The sequence below is a fragment of the Equus quagga genome, chromosome 3 (genome assembly GCF_021613505.1).
Source record: "Equus quagga isolate Etosha38 chromosome 3, UCLA_HA_Equagga_1.0, whole genome shotgun sequence".
Classification (NCBI taxonomy): Eukaryota; Metazoa; Chordata; class Mammalia; order Perissodactyla; family Equidae; genus Equus; species Equus quagga.
Window position 1 is genome coordinate 2,906,945 of NC_060269.1, and position 19,220 is coordinate 2,926,164.

The following is a 19,220-nucleotide window of genomic DNA, read 5'->3' on the forward strand; positions in this document are numbered from 1 at the left end:
GACTTATTCCAAGACTCAGTCAACTGAAGAACTAAACAGTTTCTACAGTATAGGGTTTTTGCTTTGTTTCCTCTTTTCTGGATCTACGGCATACGAGGTAGATTAAGAAATGTCTGTGTGCAAACCTTCACGATTTACCTCACTGAGGGATGAGGACAATTCAAACTGCAAGTTTTGCCCGTTGGTTACAACGTGGAGATGATGAAGTGAGGATATTTGAGGTCAACAGGGCCCTTTCATCTCCAGTATTGGCTTTTCTTACTCCTCAGCTTCTCTTTGCTCCTAGATATCTGTCCAGGACAAGACTGTCCAACCCCAGACTGGCGCAGAATGTAACCTGAACTTTCCAGAGCTTTGACTCTAGTCCGTTCCCAATGAGCTGCCAAACAACTACCTTAGGGAGACTGAAAATGGAACTTGAACATTACCTGAATGACATCATCTTACTTTTTTCTTGCTCCCTCAAAGCACTCTGCCAGGAATTTTAGCAACGTTGTTTGAGGATGCTGGCCCCTCTACCCCTCCAAAGGCAGCCATGCCAAGCGGCCTTTATGAATCAACATAGGGAATGACCTAAAGACTGGCTTTATTCAGTCTTGCATTTGCATGGGCAGCAACGCAGCAGAAATGAGTAATGTAAGAATTGAATGGGCAGATAATTTCTTCAACCATCTGTTCTGCATATGTTCAACAGATCATCACTATCTTGGACCTTGCAGTTTGTGCAGATGGCAATCTCCAGAGAAACACAGGGTCTAAAATGAGTCAGTGCAAAGATTATTCTTAGTATAAGAGACAATAGGTAATGGCCTGTGTCACCATGTTGTAAAAATCAGTTCTCTTGTAACCAACCAGTTTGAGCATGCAGTTCGAAGGTTCACAGTTGTTGATTTGGATCTGCTGCTCTGTGACTCTTACTTCACACCACATTGAGTTCAAGGAGATAAAGACACAGGGGTTTAAGGCTTCAATTTTATTAGCAATGTTCACTAAGATTACTCTTTTTTGCAGTAAGAGCTGGACTTTTCTTTCTTTTGCTGCTCGACTGAATGAGATTTTCAGTAGTTCAACAAACATGTATCCTACCTTCTTGGCTCTGCTTTGAAAAAAGAAGCGAACTCATCACAGAAAAATGCACTGCAAATGAGACCCAGCATGGGCTGCTCCTTCAAGGTGCCAGGATATCCGACTTCCCAACTTTCATCACGGACTTTGCTCTCCCAGATAAAAGGAAGATAAAATGCATTAATCAAAGAGCAAAGCTACAGGAAAGACCCTACTAAAAGTGGGGTGAAAAGTGATGAGTGAATGCTGACTCCAGGGAGACACCTCAGACTTCAAAGATCTCTGGGAGAAGACATAAATGAGTACGATTTTGAAGACAGCAATTCCTAATTCCAGATGGATTTTTGGAAAAGGACACAGGGAAGTCAGAGTAGACACAGCATGCCGGAACTCTGTTCCTATATCTTCTTGAGTAAAACTGTATACGTTGAGAAGAACGTGAAAACTTAGCAGGTCAGTGCTTGTTTGTAGAGCGATAGGATTGAGGACAAGAGAAAATACTGTTAATGAAACTGTCACTGATGACTTCCATGGGAAGGAAGACTTCGAGCCAGATGCAGAAGGCTCCCAGAGGCACCGGTTGGCAGCATGCAGTGGGCAGGGAGAGAAAACAGACCAGGAGGTGCCTCCCACAGCCTCCTGCGCTTCCCCGCCTTCACATTCATGGCACTCTTTTGAAGTTGTTTAAAATCTGGCTACTCACAAAACCATGAACTCCACGAGGACAGATACAATGACTAAGCTATTTAATTTGATAGTCCTACCTAGCAGAGTATGTCAATTAATATTTGCTGAATACATGGGGGCATAAATGTTTCTTTTGATATGAAAGCCCTCAGCACACCAAATATGTAAAGTTATATCAGCGTTCGCTATCTTCCCTCTTCACCATATTTAACTAAAGCCTCCTCCACCATCCCTAGACCAAGCCATGACCCTGAGCCTCTAATTCGGACTTGGCCCCTAGACCTGAGGCCGAAGCCATCTCACTCAACGATTGCTGATTACCTCCGTCTACTCAACTACTCAGCTGAGCACTTAAAATATTTCACCTGTTATTCCTACCTTACCTAAACTACCCATCCATCTCCTCTTTCCAAAATGGTCCCTATGCTTCCATTTTATTTCCATAAACATTTGATGATGGTGATGATTATGATGATGATGATGATGATGATGATGATGATGATGATGATATCCAGGCACGTTTCTAAGCATTTTGTACAAATTTCCTTACTTAATCCTCACAACCATGCTATAAAGCAGATAGTGTCATTATCCTCAGGGTAAGATGAGGAAACCGGGACATGGAAGGTTTAAGTAACTTGACCAGTCACACTGCTAGGAAGAAGAGAGCACCACTTGGATTTGAACACAAGGTTCCTGGCTCCAAACTTTGTGCTCATCAACACTATGGTATATCTCTCTCCTAGATACCCTAATGAGTATCTACTGCATCCACAGTACTGTGCCACTTACCAAGGGGAATACTAAGATTGGGTGGAAGGAGACCTTGCCATTATGAGGAGAAAAGACTTGAACATAATAAGCAAAACACACTGCAGAAATTGATGAATAACTTTTAACATAAGAATAAGAATCAGAACCACCTACAACTCTTGCAGAGCCTTTCTCACTCTCTTAGTAAATTGGAGCTGGAATGGGATGAAGGTTTGTGCAAACCCTAAGCTTCCTTCAAGGCCACTCCAAGACTTTCTCTTCTGAAAAGCTACCAGCAACTAACCCCATTCCCACCATAGTCTTTCTCTTATTCTGAAATTTCTGAGTAATCTCAGCTTCAGATTGACTCACCCCCACCATAAATCTAATGAAATATTGCCTTAGAATTATATTTTAGATAGTTGGTGCATGGAAGTTAGACCACATTAAGAAAAACCGTCAACACTGCAGGAGCAGTGACTATAAAACCATCTCTTAAAGTTCTTACACTTCTCAGTACAATGCAGAGCAGATTGAATATATGATGAATGAACAAACAAAAAAATGAATGGATGGATGATGGATGTGCTTTTCTGTTTTGATTTCTAAGTCAATGACATGAAAGTTAAGGGGCAAGTGAGAGAGAGAACCCAGAATAAAAGGCATGTTGGCCTCTGGCATTATTAAAATGTTTTATTAGATAGAAGATTTAGTGCCCCCAGATAAAGACCAAGAACACAGGCAAACAGCACTGTCTTGGCAGCATAAAAACACACACAGGCCATTCCCCCACCCCCATACCCCTATACACTCACATACTTGGGAGTAAGAGTCAATTTACTGGCACCCAGTGCAAGTCCTTTCTGAAAGTGATTACAGTCATAGATCCATTTTTAGTCAAAGGTGTGAAAAAATGAGAGAGAGACCATCCAATTCTTACTTTCCCTTTGCAATGAACTGCTAAAAAGTGATACAAGTGGAGAGCAGAGGGATGGGAAGGGAGAGAGACAAAAGAATAGACTGCAGGAGACCAAATAAAAAGTTCCAAGAAACAAGTGCTGCAAAGTAACACTTCATCATTCCCAGTTTGACTCCTGGGTGTTGATCAACTTGAGTGTTGTCGTTACCCAATGAGAGGCCAGCTCCAAAGAGTCTTTGGATCTGGTCTCAAGTTCAAGGATGCAGAAGTAAAGCCTCCAACCATTATGATATGCATACAAAGTCCTACTAAACCCATCCTGATGAAAATATCAGCTGACTGTTTACCAGGTGTCAGTGAGCACGTCTGGGGAGTTAAGAAGACACATAATCCAAAAGAATGGAGACTATACAGGAGACAGAAGTTGGAGGCTTTTAACTGAGCGTTCTTTGAAGCCCTTTCTAAAAGGAAGGAAGTCTAGGACATGCCTGTCCACACCTACCAATATCCACTAAACTATGTAGAGTCACTGGAAAAATCTAAATATTTTGTAGAGAGTAAGCACCACTCCATCTGTGAATGCCACCAAGAGCAGGGCCTTTAGTCAAGCAGATAAAGGAAGCCTGCTCACTCTTAGACCCTGCATCATTCTTATCTCTGCAGGACGGATCCCCAGGAACTTTCCACTTTTATCCTAGGTTTATTTGCCTCATCCCATCCTTCAATCTTCCCAGGAACATCTTTGTAGTATGAACTCCCAGTCAATTTTCAGATTATCTTTCACCTGACCTGACACCTAAACTCCAGGCATCTATATTTAATCACCTAGTAAACATCCATTGTGCTTTGTATTTAGCATCTCAAAGTAACATAAATCTGATTCTCCCCAGCCTCTGGCAACCCATTCTTCACCAAACTTCTCCGACTACGTTCGGCAAAGTGACCAAGACTAAAACCTTTCGACCATTCTTAATTTCTCTTCCTCTCACCTCTCACATTCTACCTACCAGTTCTGTTGGCTCTACCTCTAAATGTGTCCTGAACTTTTCCTCTCTTCCCCCACTGCATGGCTATAACTCTAGTCTAAGCCACGCCTATTTCTCATTTGCACCACCGCAAAAACTTCCTACATCCTCTCCCAGCTAATGTTATGTTGTAAAGCAAATCAGAACTATTAGCTTGGTGGCCAAAATAAAGCTAAAGTAACTTATTATTATTTACTTGTAAACTCATTGTATATTTAATAACGAGATCAACCTCCAAGTTGAGAAAACAATGATTATGTGAAGGCAATCATAATTGTAATAAATACTCTACATTTTATTAAGTTTTACAATGATATCATCCAAGTGAAAATCAACAGAGTCAGTGGTTAAAAATTTAACGTGCATCCTGCCAAGACCCAGTAGCCACTACCCCCTGGACCTGACCCTCTACAAGCGGCCTCCTAATTGGCCTCCACATTTCCACTTTTGCCTCCGCTAAACTCTGTTCACAAAGCTATTAGAGTGGACTTTTAAAGACACAGATCAGAATATGGGACTGCTACACGTAAAATCCACTGTGGTAAAGATCTCCCCGTTCTCTCCATCTTCTTTAAAATTATCCCACGACCACAAGTTTTAGGAAATGCAAGTCTGCTCAGCAGGAGAATTGATCTCTCTTCCCCTTTTCCACAAAGGAGGTGAGGCCATATGACTCTGTTTGGGTTAATGGGTATGAGCAGAAGCCATGTGGATACAACCTCCAGATGATCTCTAAAATACAAAGCACCTGTCCTGTACCCTCTTTCCTCCTTCTTGTGGTTGGAATACAGACATGATGGTGAGAATGCAGCAGGCATCTTACCTGTATTATTCTCAGCAGAAAATTGTTTACAATACGTAGTAGTCACTCAGGGATTTTTCAAATGAATGGAAGACGAAGGAACATAGTGCACGATATCCTGTACGTCCTTTTGCACAGATAGTTGTTGGATGTCTGAGAGCAAATAAAATAGTATTACAATAAGAACAGCGTTGCAAAAATGATGAAAAAGAAAAAAAGGCAATGTATTTGTATTTAATGCCCAAAAAGTCATAACTGAGATTCTAATAATTACAGAAGATATGAAAAAAAAAAATAGTCAGCACTTTATGTCAATGACCCATGCCTAAAAGTGACCAAAGGCCTGATCTGTGCCCAAGGTCAAGAGTAAAGCACAATAGAGTCAGAGAGTTTCCGTCAGATGAGAATCCGTATTCAAAAGTCAACAAAATCAAAAAAGGAGGAAACATCAAAGTAATTTAACATATTTTCAGGATATTATATATTATTGGGCTCAAGTAAACTTCCCAGAGTAACAAAGATGAGAGAGACAATTTTATTTTGCTTTAATATTTTTAAGAAAAAAGAGGAATATGTTCTCTCACCTGGCTGAAATGTTAGAAGATTCTCAGACTTCAGGCAGTGCTGGACCCAAATGTTAAGATGATGTCTTCAGAGATCTCTGGTTCTCCATTTCTTTAACTTTTTATTTTGAACCTAAGTTTAGACTCATGGAAGCCTTAACTCAGACTTACACACAGCTCCTGCACACCCTTTCCTTGCTCAGCTTCCCCTCTGCTTAACATCCTTACATAACCATAGTGCAATTATCAAAGCTAGAACAATCAGAGGAGGAGATCGTTTGAGACTTTGCAAGTCCTGTGTCTCCCACAAACTTTTGTGCACAAGTTTTAGTGAGATACAAAATTTCAAATAAGAAAAAAATCATAATCAAAATTTTACTGAAAAAAACTGTATTAAGAAAATCATACCAAAATACCATTTAAAACTTGTAGTGTCTATTCCTTTTGCTTCAAATGCTTTATGTCAGTGGTTCTTACACTTTTCTATGCCATTGAACCTCTGTAGGATCTGGTGAAAGATAAGAGCTCCCTCTCTCCCTAGAAAAATGCAAATAGGCACATGGTGACAATTCTGGGAATTTGTAAACCAGTGCATCTCATCCTTAGACTCTCAGGGGTCTCCAGGCTAAGAACCCCTTTCTTAACAGCAAAGAGTGACTGTCGGTGAATTTGCTTCTCATAGGTCGGTCTATATGCCCTTCCTTGATGATGTCCTTCGCTCAGTTTGTTATGGAAGAAAAGGAGAGAGGAAGGAAGGGCAGGCAGATGGGGGAGGGATGGAGAGAGGAAGAGAAGGAAAAAGAAAAAGTCATATTATCCCATGTTCCCATTACTTCTCTTGCCCAGGATAGGAAAAATCAGTCTACTAAAACTGACTAATTCTGCTTCACTATTTTTTTCCTAGACTGCTCTTTAAGTTGGATCTTGAGGTGCATTAGAAACTATCCATCTGCCCCATTCAGCTTTTCCTTCCTCCCTCATCCCATCCACCCAACAACCCCCATACTTCTTCCTTCCTGAGCACATTGCTCCCTAAAGACTTGATGTTTCTTTCAGATCTACATTCACAGAAATTGTGCCCCAGGACAAGAACTGTATCCCTCTAACTGAAAGGTAGAAGAAACCTAGGAAGCTTTGACATCTACTTTTAAAAACATATTGTTGCCAGGATCCTAATGCCACTGTGACCACTTTTCCACAGAGTTTTTAAAGGCCTAAAAATATCTGAAGGTCTTTTTTCTTCTTTAAAACTGTTTCTCTTCTGAAGCAATTGACCCCCTCCCATGAAACTTTTGCAGCAAATGTGCGCTACGTGTAACCACCGTCACAGAACACCTCTCTGTTTTCGCAGTGCTTTGAGATGCTGACTCAGATGCATTTTATTTGAAAATTAAAAGCAAATTTCATAGGCTATTTATTTTGCAGCTGAGGAATTTGGGTCAGTCAGTCAGAAAGACAATGGGCTTTTTTTTCATGGACCTCTTTTGAGGTAACAACCCTGCCTCTCCTCGAAGGACTCTGCCCCTCCCACCTGGGGGGCTCTGGGTGTTCTTCACCACCACTATTTCTCGTCCTAAGAGTCTTTGGGCCTCGTCATTGTTCCAGAAAATCTTGAGGCCAGTCTACTGCTTTAGCCTTTTACATAATATAATTTGGAAAGACTCTTTTCAGCAAATCTAATTCTAATTCTAATTCTAATCTGCTCAGCCCAAAATACGAGTTTTTCATAAAATGCAGATGCAATGACAAACTCAAAGCACAAGGCGGCATTTATACAACCCAGTAAGCAATAGTCAAATCCTTCCTTTTGTAAAGAGAAAAACTAAATGTATCATCTTTTAGCCAATATAGTAAGTCCTACTAGTTTAAGCGTTGATGTTGCCACATCAAGAATTCTTTCTCTGGTATGTTCAAAATCATGGAGAACATTCTGATAATAAGACTTGTCTTTATGGACCTTTGATTTCTTGCATTAATACTAAAGAAATAAAGAAGAGAGTTCCAGGGGCCTACACTCCCCATTAATCCGTGGAACATTTTCATTCATTGAATTTCTTTTTAAGAAACACTAAAACAAATCTTCACCATCAGTTTAGCACAAAAGTTTCCTGAAAAGGAATATCTAATATCTGATTTAGTGATAACAGGAGGTTGAAAATACACAACTAGATAATGTGGAGCCTGCTTCTCTGCTCAGTCGTGGTGCCCTTGATTTAAACTACATGACGTTTACAGTACATAAACTAGACGTGCCTTTAGCTATTTGCTTTCTGAGGTGGTTTTTCAGTGTCCTGAAGAAAAGATTACTCTCGAGAGTAAACGAGAAAAAACTGTGGATTCCAATATTCCTCTCCCATTTCAAAATCACATGGGTTTGTCTTGACTTACATTTGCATTTTACTTTTCAAAATAAACAACTGTTTCTTTTCATCGTGAGGGGTGGAAATTTTAAAAATTAAGAAAGTTTCAGATAATGGATGAAGGCACATACGATTCGCAGCACTGGGAGTGAGGGTGGAGCATCTGATATAATTCTGTATTGAAGACTAATTCTGAGACATCTCAGCAGCTTCACTTCCATTTTGACTGTTGCCTTAAAAGTAACATCAGAAAGCATATCACATGCCTGAGTTTAGAGCTGAATTTTAGGAGATTCTGCTCTCAAAGCAGAACAAGAAAGGGAAAACTACTAAATTCCAGTGAATTGATGATTCTACGGTCTCGTTTATTGGGATTGCAAGAGAGTAAAGCTGGGAAAATTCTCAAGAGGCACCCTGAAATTCACTAGCAATTTTCCAAACTCGAGTTCTCCACCTATATATTATATAGAAAGAAAAGTATTAGAGGTTCTGGGAGGGCTCATAATATCACTGTCATTTTAATTAAGGAAATTAGGGTGTGACAAAAAGTGGACTGAAAGAGAAGTTAAGAGATTACTGATCATTAGCCGTGTAACCATGAAAACAGACCTCAGCTTCTGTGGATCTCTCTCCTTATCTACACAGTAAGCGAGTTGCACGAGATGACTTCTCAGAGTCTTTCTATCTGATGAATAACCGTTTGAGTGTTACACTGCTTCTAAAGTATGTACAAGAAGTTCAAAGAGGGCTCTTCTTGTGATTTCGCAGGTAAGCCTTTAAAACATATCAAACAGCTCGTCATCAATTCAATTACGCTCCATTCTAACGTCTCCTGCCATAGTTTATCCATATCTCATGTGGAGATATCCATAGCCCGTCCCACACTCACACCAAGTAAAAGGAAAATCTCATCAGGTTTTACACACAATGGCTGAGCACAGAAGAACAGCAGTCGCCTCTCCCAGAGACCTTAGAGAAGTGTGACAGATGACAAACAGTCGGCAGACGTTCACACACGTGTCCGCTCTTCCTTCACCCTGGCAAGCTGTAAAAGCAGAACTTTGATAGTCTCTCTGGAAGTGGCCGCTGAAATCAATTCTCCTGCTGGCCTCTGACCAGGCAGACAGTAGAAAATGTTATTTGAGCTTGCATAGCGTAGACAGCGTTTTGCTAGACTCTATGGAGAGAGTCCAAACACATATAAAATCTAGTGGCCTCCTTCAAAGAGCTCATGTGTATTTGCAGCAACAAGGACTTAAGGGCTTTCTTCCATCCCCAGCACTGTCTCAGATACACAACCATGGACTTAGTGCCTCCAACTCATAGTCTAAATGGACAGTATAGACATGTTTTCACACTACTGTAACTTAAATCTCATACTGGCCTGAGAATAAACAGATTAATGGAACAAAGTAGATAACTTGATTTAGTGTTCTAAAACTGATAAAAAAGAGACATCGCAAACCAAAGGGCCCAAGATGATTTGTTCAACCAATAGAGTTAAGAGAACTAGAGAGCCATTGGGAGGAAATCAATGTGCGATCAATTTAGTGTTTTATCATACCCTGAAATAATGTCTATGTAGATGAAAGAGTTAATTGAAAAAACTGTATGCCACCAAAAATAAATATTGTTGAATGTAACTTGATTTCTGCATAAGGAAAGATCATCAAGCTTAAAAGCAATGGAAAAATTACAATGTAAAAGAGATATATATATTTAACTATATAGAAATTTTAAATTTTGTGTATCAATTAAACTGACCAAAATAGGAAGGCAAACAGCAAAGTAGGAGAAAATATTCACAAAAAATATCAGAGTTAAAATATCACTCCCATGTAAAGAATCCTAGAAATTGGTACAACAAACACCAAAATCTCTGTAAATAAACTGAGAAAGAACCGTAAACAGATAATGCACACACACAGACAACAACAGTACTACTGTAACAGTCAGACTAGCAGAATTTTTTCAGTGATACACTCAATTTTAGGGAAAATGTGAAGAGATCAGCACACAGCACTCGTAGCCTCCTGTTTAGGGTGCAGAACTTCTAAAAGTACATGTGGCGACAAATTTCAAAGGCCTTGAAAAGGTTTACACAATTTGACTTCCAGAAGTTTAGCCCAAGGAAATAAACTGACGTGTGGACAAATTTTAACAGACTCACGTTTAATGCAGTGATATTTATAATGGCAAATAATTGATGAGTTAAGCAAAAGGAAACACTTTGAAAACCAAATAATAAATAATTAAATAAATTATGGTTTACCTAGTGATCTTGTTTTTGATAGTATAGGACAACTTTAGGTTATCATGTTAACTAAAAAACTAAAATAGGGATTGTATAGGATATAAACTCAACTATACAGTGCTGTTTTATAAAGCATACAATAATTCTAGGAAAAGATAGCCTAAAATGTTGGCAGCATCTGTCTTTAGTTGGTGGGACTATGAATATATTTTTGTTTTTTATGTTTATGTTTTTACTTTTTATATGTTTAATAAGCATGTATTATTTTGGAATAAAGATTAACCCAAAGTTAATTGAGGTTGTTTGAGCAACTATTTCTAGGCTCCCAGGTAAATGGAGAATATTCCAGAAGGGAGTAGGGGCACGGCTGTGAGTTAGCACCAACTCTTGGCCTCGCAGACTCTTGCCCCCAGAAGAGGTGTGGCTGGAAGAAGCCCAGATGGGAGGCCAGGTAGTCTCCCCTCCCTAGACCTAGGGGCATTACTGCCTACAATTAATAGGAATATTTACCAAATTTGTATTTATCTCATGAGTTTAAATTGTGGGAAATGCACGAGAAAATCCAGCTCCAGATATCAACAACGTGAATGTGAATATTTGGGGAGTTCCAAGCAAATGTTTTGGTAAACTTGAATATTTTGTAAAGAAAACCTGCTGCTGGGGATTGCATTTGGTCTTGTCCAAGTGGCCACATCACACGTTCTCAGAAGCACCGGAAAAAAGACCCACGAAGCCCCGGGGGACCTGTTCTCTGCTCTTTTCTCCCCACGTCCCTCACCACTCTGCCTTCGTCTGGCAGCGTGTCAGCCTCTCTGGCCTCTTCTTTCCTCTGATCACTCCTCCCACCTCAGGACCCTCACACAGACTCTGTCCTCCACCTGGAATGCTCCACCCTCATGTGTTCCATTAATTCCTCTGAGAGCTCTGATGTCCCTTCAGATACCACTTCCATAGAGAAGCCATTCCTAAACCTCCAGACTGGACAGGCCGCGTCTCCCAGTTATTCGCTGACATGGAATCTCCACCATTTCCACAGAGCACTGATTGACTTGGAACAGTATATGAAAATGCTTGAAACAAGGTATATTTATATTAATTCCTTCTTTATGCTTTCTTTTTATTTACTTTGTTGTTTTTCCTAGCTCTTTAAATTGAACGTTTAATTCATTTCTTTTCATTTTTAATTTTTATTGATATAGTTATTTAATGCTATAAATTTTCCTCTGATAACTGATTCAATTATATCCCACAGATTCTGTTTCCTCTTTTCATTGCTGTTACTTTTTGAGAATCCTGGGATTTCGAGTTCCTCCTTTGAACCATGTGTTTCTTAGTAGCATCTTTTTTTTTTTTTTAAGAAAATAGGATTTTGTTTGCCATTAGTATATTCTCCTTCCCAACTATACTGACTTCAAATAGTTAGTGATTTAAAAAAGTAAATACTGGCAGTTCCTCGTGATTGTTTAAACTCAGGCTCATGGAAACAAAATAAAACAAAATACCACACAATCAGCCTTAGTGAGAAAAGCCGGCAAACAAGAGAATGGCAAGCTTCTTCCTCTCTTTGAAGACTTCATTTCCAAGTTCCATCACTGGCAGTTCTTCCCTCAGGCGACTTCTTGCTTTGCAGACCCCCAGTGTGGAGGCCTTTGGTTAACCAGATATTTTAATACTGTCAAAAGACCACGTGGTGTATGTCGCCCGTGCTGAAGTGCTGTGGAGGATATTCAGTCTCTGACCAACGAATTTGCACAACAGTAAGATCTCCTACTGAGGTGAGAAAAAAGAGACTTCTTTTGGAGGATACTGGGAAAAGGATTTTCACCCGTGGGGCTCGCCTGATTTTTGGTTCTGTTCTCGCAGACTCACAGCAATAGGATTGAACTTCCAGTTGTGTACGGGCCCTTTCAGCAGCTCTTTCATACACAATTCCAAGCAATTCCTTGTAACTTCAAGATGAAAGCTCACACTGACTCTAGACATGCATACTTAAACAAAACTCCTCACCCCTCCAAACGATAATTTAGAATCCAAACCTCAGAGTGTGTGTCATTTTCTTCCTGCTCAAATGGCTCAGAGATGAGTCAATGTTGGCTTCACTTTCTGTCTCAGAGCCTGCTCCTCCTTTTTCATCTCCGCTTCATTGGTACCTCCTATGGGGGCAGCAGTTGAAATGTGATTACATCTCAGGCTTCCTGAGGCATTTGGGAGTTCACCAGGAGTCAGGGGAAAAACTCAGCAGCATTGCGGAGAACAAAAGCCAGAGGAGCGGGGCCAGTGCCAGCAGAGATAAATCAGTGTGCCAGAATGGGGGCCAAAGCCAGTGTAAGAGCTGAGGAGAGCTAGAAGCTATGGCATTAGAAGACCAGACCACATTAGAGAGCCAGCAGCCAACCTGGAGCTTCAGAGAAGTGGAGAGAGCGAGCTCACTTTCCCAGCTGACCACATGGGATCAGATCAAAGAGCCCGATGGAATTATTTCATTCGATCTAAAGCACCCTTCAGAACGGGAGCCAGGGCTGCACAGTTGGTGCCAACGGCACACTGGAGAGGGCTTAGATGCACCATCCCCAGGGAATCTGCCCTCGGGACTGAATGGGGAGGCAGTTTTAGAGACAGCCCAGGAAGGCCATTTGAAATAACCACAGCTGAACCCTGTAAACTGCTGTGCTACTGCGTTGCTAAATGTCACATTAGAGAGCAGATGTTGCCAGCGCCCGTCCACAGGAACAGAATCGAAGCCCCTGTTCCCAGCCCTCAGAACAAGACAAGATAGGCCAGAAATGAAAATAGGAAGAGGCGTCAGGTGGGCACAGCAATTTTACATCATTTTGGATGAGAAATGTCCCGAGTTTATGTTCAATACAGAGGATTTTCTTTCTAAAAAGTGAGCTCCTTCTAACTGAAATAACCTCTAGCTATAGACAGCTATCTATCTTTCCCTCCTTTTGTCCTGATTATCTGAGGAAATACATTAAAAAATATAAAAGAGATTGAAATTTTTCTTTAAGGCATAATCTATATGAGTGAAATGTGCCTTACTCTTTCCGAGAGCTACGATTTTAGTGAATGTAATCTAGTTGGCAAAGAAGACATGGAAATTCATTCTAAAGAAGATAGTTGACAACCTGGTGAGAAGTCAACTCATCTTGATGCTGCCCTGTAACCTGGATGCTCTTTCCATTAAGATAGATTTAAGAAAAGATGTTAAAAAATGTATTGATATGTGATATTTTGCCTCGTAAAATTTCTTCATAAGTACTGTCTTGAACTGAAAAATATAAAAACTTACCACATTAAGTAAAGGTATCATGTTATTTTCTTCAAACTTATCTTTACAGTTCTGATACCCTTGTCCAAGTGACAAAAGAGACAGAACAAGGATGCAACTCTGTGAAACCTGAGAATAGAGGTAAAACATCCAATTTGCCTCTAGTATTGAAACCAAGAAAGATAAGATTGGCATTTTTTTCTAGCACCCCTCAAATGTCTTTATCATATCACACTCTTATTCCAGAACCTACAAAGGCCTTAAAGTCCATGATAATTAACCTTAATAAAACCTCTATCTGTGCATTTTGTACTATTTTATTAGAAAATATTTCATATATATAATATAATAATACTGTCATAGTGCCAGACACTCTTTTAAATGATTTATAAACATCAAGGTCATTATAACAACAGTATGAAATAGATACTGTTATCACCAACTTGATTTTACATAGGGAGAAACTGAGGAATAGAGTCATCCAAGGTCACACAACTATGAAATGGGAACCCAGGCAATTTGACTCCAGAGATCCTGCAGAGGTTCCTATCATTTGGATTTTGTTGATTGCATCCCCAAAGTGTCTTTCCTTCCCAGGTAATAAAAGCAACTTGGAATGATTTTACTTCTATTTCACACACTTTCTTGTTGTCTAGTACTTAAATTTGATTTTGAACCACCGGTTGGTTGTTATTATCATCGTCATCACTCCACCATCAATATTATCACAGTCAATGCCTGCTTAGATTTACCCACTTGTCTACCAGTGTCCTTGCTTGCTATTGCTACTGGCTTCTCAATCCTGTCCCCCAGGACTAGATTCCTTTTTCATGAAATACAAATTGTACATTTCAGCAAGATTCTGAGGGTAGCACGTTCTTTCAGTGTTTGTCCTTCGATTTTGTCTCTCTTCTCTCTGAATAGTAGTTTTGCTGGGTATAGAAATCTAACTTAATATTTTCTCTCAGTACTTTTTAAAGATACCATTCCGCTGTGTTTGAGTTTCCATTGCTATCGTTGGGATGCCTACTCCCTCTCTGCCACTAACTTGTAGGTAATATGTATTTACTCTTTAATTGCTTTTAAGATTTTCTGTATGTTTTCTTTAGTTTACTGACACAAAGAATGTCAGATTCAACTTTTCCCTATTTCATCCTTCCTTTGACTCCTAACAAGTGTTTTGTTCTTCTTAATAGCTAAATAACAGACCTGTAAATATAACAGCATGTGATAAATATTTGGCATTTTTCTCTTTTTCATTTTTTGTCATTTCAACCACCATATAAATGTGATAAGCAAACTTCTTAAAGACGAGGAACTCATCTCTTACCTCTTTTGTATCACGTCAAATGGAGCTCTGCACCCAGTATTTGGTGAATGATTTTGGTGTTGCTGTTACTTCTTGTTTGACCTAATTTTTTCAATTTCAATTACAATTGATACTAAATTAATGTCTCAACATTCTCTTCTTTCCCTTGCTGTCACTAGTAAGCAAGGAATTGAAACTAATGATAAAAGGAAGGCATGGGGCTGGCCTGGTGGCGTAGTAGTCAAGTTCCTGCACTGCACTTCATTGGCCCAGGGTTCTCGTGTTCAGATCCCAGGCACGGATCTAGCATGGCTCGTCAAGCCACACTGTGGCACCATCCCACATAAAACAGAGGAAGATTGGCACAGGGGTTAGCTCGGGGCCAAACTTCCTCACAAAAAAAAAACAAATAAAGGCAAAATTCTCCAGGGCTTAAATTATAGCTGAGGTTTAAGTAGAAATGGCTACTGCTCTCTAGTTTTCAATTACATTGTATACTATCAATTAGAGCAAAATATCTAGTTGCAAACTACCTCAAGTTCATCTAAAAGGCCAGGTTGATAAGATGCAGTTTTACAGAAACATCTTTTCATTCCAAATAATTCTAAAGTCCGTCTCAGATCTCCTCTATTAGAATCAATTTCCGAAAAGATGGAAATTTTAAGTTGAAACTTTTCTGCATCTGATAAAGCACAAGAAAAAGCCAATGTTTCCCTGGTGCATGAGATTAAAACCTAGCGAGAGCTATAGAGTTACAACCTTACTGAGACAGGAATTTGAAGATCCATCACCACCCTGAGCACCGTGGAATAAACCATCTGGGCAAATTTAGGGAGGGCCTAATGACTTCTCAGACACTATGTGTAAAGCAAGATGATTCATTCTATGTTACTTTATTTTTGACTTCTCAAGTAATTTTCTGAACATTGGTATGATTTTCTTCAAGAATCTGATAAATACAATAAAAATAACATATGCTTAGATATTTTTCATATTTTAAAGTATTTTTTAGCAAATTCAATCAGCATTATGCTGAACATAAGTAATACACTTTTATTACAAATAGTAAGGTCTAACTCTTCTTGGCTACAAACGTAAAAGTCTTCCATTGCGTTTAATGAGAAAGAGAGAAAATTAAAGGAATTCTCTATAAGATCATTTTTGAAACAATTATCTCATATAGAACAAAGAGAAAATAAGTTTCAGGAGGAATACCACACCTTGATAATTTTAAGATTCAGGGAAATATGCTGAATTACCTAAAAATATTCTAACATAGAAAGGTTGAGTCAAATAAGAGATGGTCCATTTTTTAGAAACATCTTCCAACAGGGAGTATGTAGCAGTTCACATAAGACAACGCTCCACCCTCGGAGCTAGAAAGAGATCATCCACTTTAGTCATACCAACTTGTGGTTCTTGGACCCCTGGAAAGCTGTGAAATTACCACAAGAGATACACCAAGTATTTCTTTAGACAAAATCAGTATATCTCACATATATTTGTCTGACTACTTCTGATGCATAAACATGGAATCGTGGATGACAAAATATAAATAAAGCATTTCTGAATCCATAGAAATTATTGTCATAAGTTTTTTTCTCAATCAAGTGACATCAGAAGTGCAGTTTCCTAATGCAGGGCAATGTTTGGGACCTTAAATGAGGTAAATGGTGGATCTGTTTCTCCCACCTTCTCCACTTCTTTCAAGCGTGTGTATACCACCATGTAAGCGCCACAAAGGCGGGGATTTATGTCTATCTTTGTTTATTGCTGTATTCCTGGAATACTGTCTGATATATAGCAAGTGCTCAGAAATGTCTGGTAAATGAATGAATATCAATTGACTGTCTTAAATCACCCAGCACTGGATATTAAAGAGCTTTAAATAATAAGCATTAAAAAACAAGTCATACGGAGGCTGTTACTAGGACAGCCCTGTTGTCTTCCTTCCCGGTAATAAGCTGTGTGTTAACAGTAAATTTGTGTGTGTGTGTGTGTGTGTGTGTGTGTGTGTGTGAAGAGAATAGCTGCTCAGACTCTTCACAATGTATTGTTTTTATTCATGCTGAGATAAAGACTTATTGTGAAACACATTCGCTTTTGGGTGCTGGGGAGCCTGTCTCTCCTGGCTGCCAATCACTCTCTGGCAGGAGCCTGAAGGTCTCCACTGTGCGGCCGGTATCAGCTTCACATAAAATATGCTCCTGAAACGGATCGCTGTGCTACTCAGGGAACATGCAGTAGAGGCTTAGCTAAAATAAAGAAAGGACAAAGCTATGACATCCAAAAATAAAATCAAAGGGGATCAAGTTAGGGCTATTTATAGATACTGATACTGGGCTCAGGAGTCTCAACACCTCACAGCTGTTCAAAATTTGAGAAGAAGAAATCAACTATGTCACTAACATCTCCTTGGCTGGGGAGCGAAGGCCAGGTATATCTGTTTTCCATCTACCACTAGCAGCCCCTGCTACAGCGACCCCATCTCAGGTCTCCTCCTCAGTTCAAAGTTGTGGTTAAGAAAGTTAAACCTGATGTCCAACAATGAGGGTCCCAGCCAGGCAACTTCTTGGCTCTGTGACCCTGGGCAAGCTATTTCATCTCTTCCATCCCCAGTTTTCCATTCACACAATGGGAAAAAGAATTATTTTTACCTTCTGGAGTTCTGGTGAGGATTCAGTGAAATAATCCATATGAGATACTCAGCCTAGCTTCTGGCTTACAAATTCTCCATATGCATGAACAATTGCTAGCATTACTATAAAAATATAAAACTGGGTCCGTGGTTATTACATCTGAAGACTCCTTCTAACTCCACTTAGACCTGGAAGGATGGGAGGCAGGGAGTCCTTAATCTTCTTGGGCAATAGACGTCTCTGTTTTGTCTCCCAATGCCCACATCGTATTACCAGTCAAGGTTAAGTCATCCTCCCAGACTTGATATTTTCTCCATATTTCCTAGTTCTTCTCCAGTGATAGTCAGACTTAGGATCTGATGATCCCAGAATGAAAACTGATCACTCATAACGTCTGTAAGGAATCGTTCTCCCTGGGATCATATTGGCCAGAGGGTGGAGGGTGCCATTGCCTTGCTTTATGCTGTGGTCCCCTTCTCAGCCTAAAGTTCTCCAAGCCTCAGCCTAAATCCTGAACGTTTTTGGCCCTAGAGAATCAACGATGTTTCACGCCACTTTGTGACAGCCTCTACTGCTTTCCTCTCTTACCTCCTATCCCTCTTGCTTCCTGTTTTCACCCCGTCATTCCTTTTTGCCTTTCTCCCTCTCGATAGTGTTCTTATTTCTTTCCTTTCGTCATTCTTTAACAATCCGACGAAAATAGTACTAAAATATTATCTGTAAAAACTAGTGGGCAGCAACTTTTAACTTGGCACCCATAGATGGACCCCAGAGGGTCCAGAAATGCTTTAAAAGTGTATGCAAAAATAGTATTTGTAACTGTGTGTGTGAGAGAGAGGGAAAGAGAAAGAAAGATTAAGAGACAGAGAGAAAGAGGACGAAGACAGAGATAAAGAGAGAGACACGAAGGGGTAGAGAGAGATGTGTGTGTGCGCGCACTTGCTTTCCTGATAAGAGAGCACATTGTTTTCATCAGATTCTCAAAAATTCTATGATATTCAAAATGTTAACAACCTCTATTAAGCTAACCTGAATTCTATAGAACTTCTTTAATATGTATTAATCATTGTATGTCAAGAGCAAAAATATGAAGGTGACTAACCCCCAACAAATATTTCTTGTGCTGAATGTTAAGGAAATGAATGGATCTAAGCCTTTGCCCTCAAGAAGTTCATAGTCTATCTGGGAAGAATGAACTAATTTAAAAAATACAGAGTATTTTATTTTATGTTATTTTGTTTTGCTTGTCATTTTTGTTGTGTTTTATGGTAATAAATAGTCTTTTGTGTGTAGTAAGAGAAAAGCTGGGAGCGATGAGAAGATGGGGTAGCACAGTGCTGAAATAGCTGGACAAAACATGACAGAGGGATGGGAAATACGGTAACCTCAAGAACAAGGCAATTTGGGAGAAAATACGAGTCTGGGGTTAGAAAAATTATTTTTGAAATTGTCACTAAATAATCAGATGAAGAAGTAGACAATTAAAGACGTGGGACTGACGCGAACTTAGAGAAATTGACACAGATGACCGACAACTCGGCTGTGAACAGTGTAAAAGCCATATGCTAAGGAA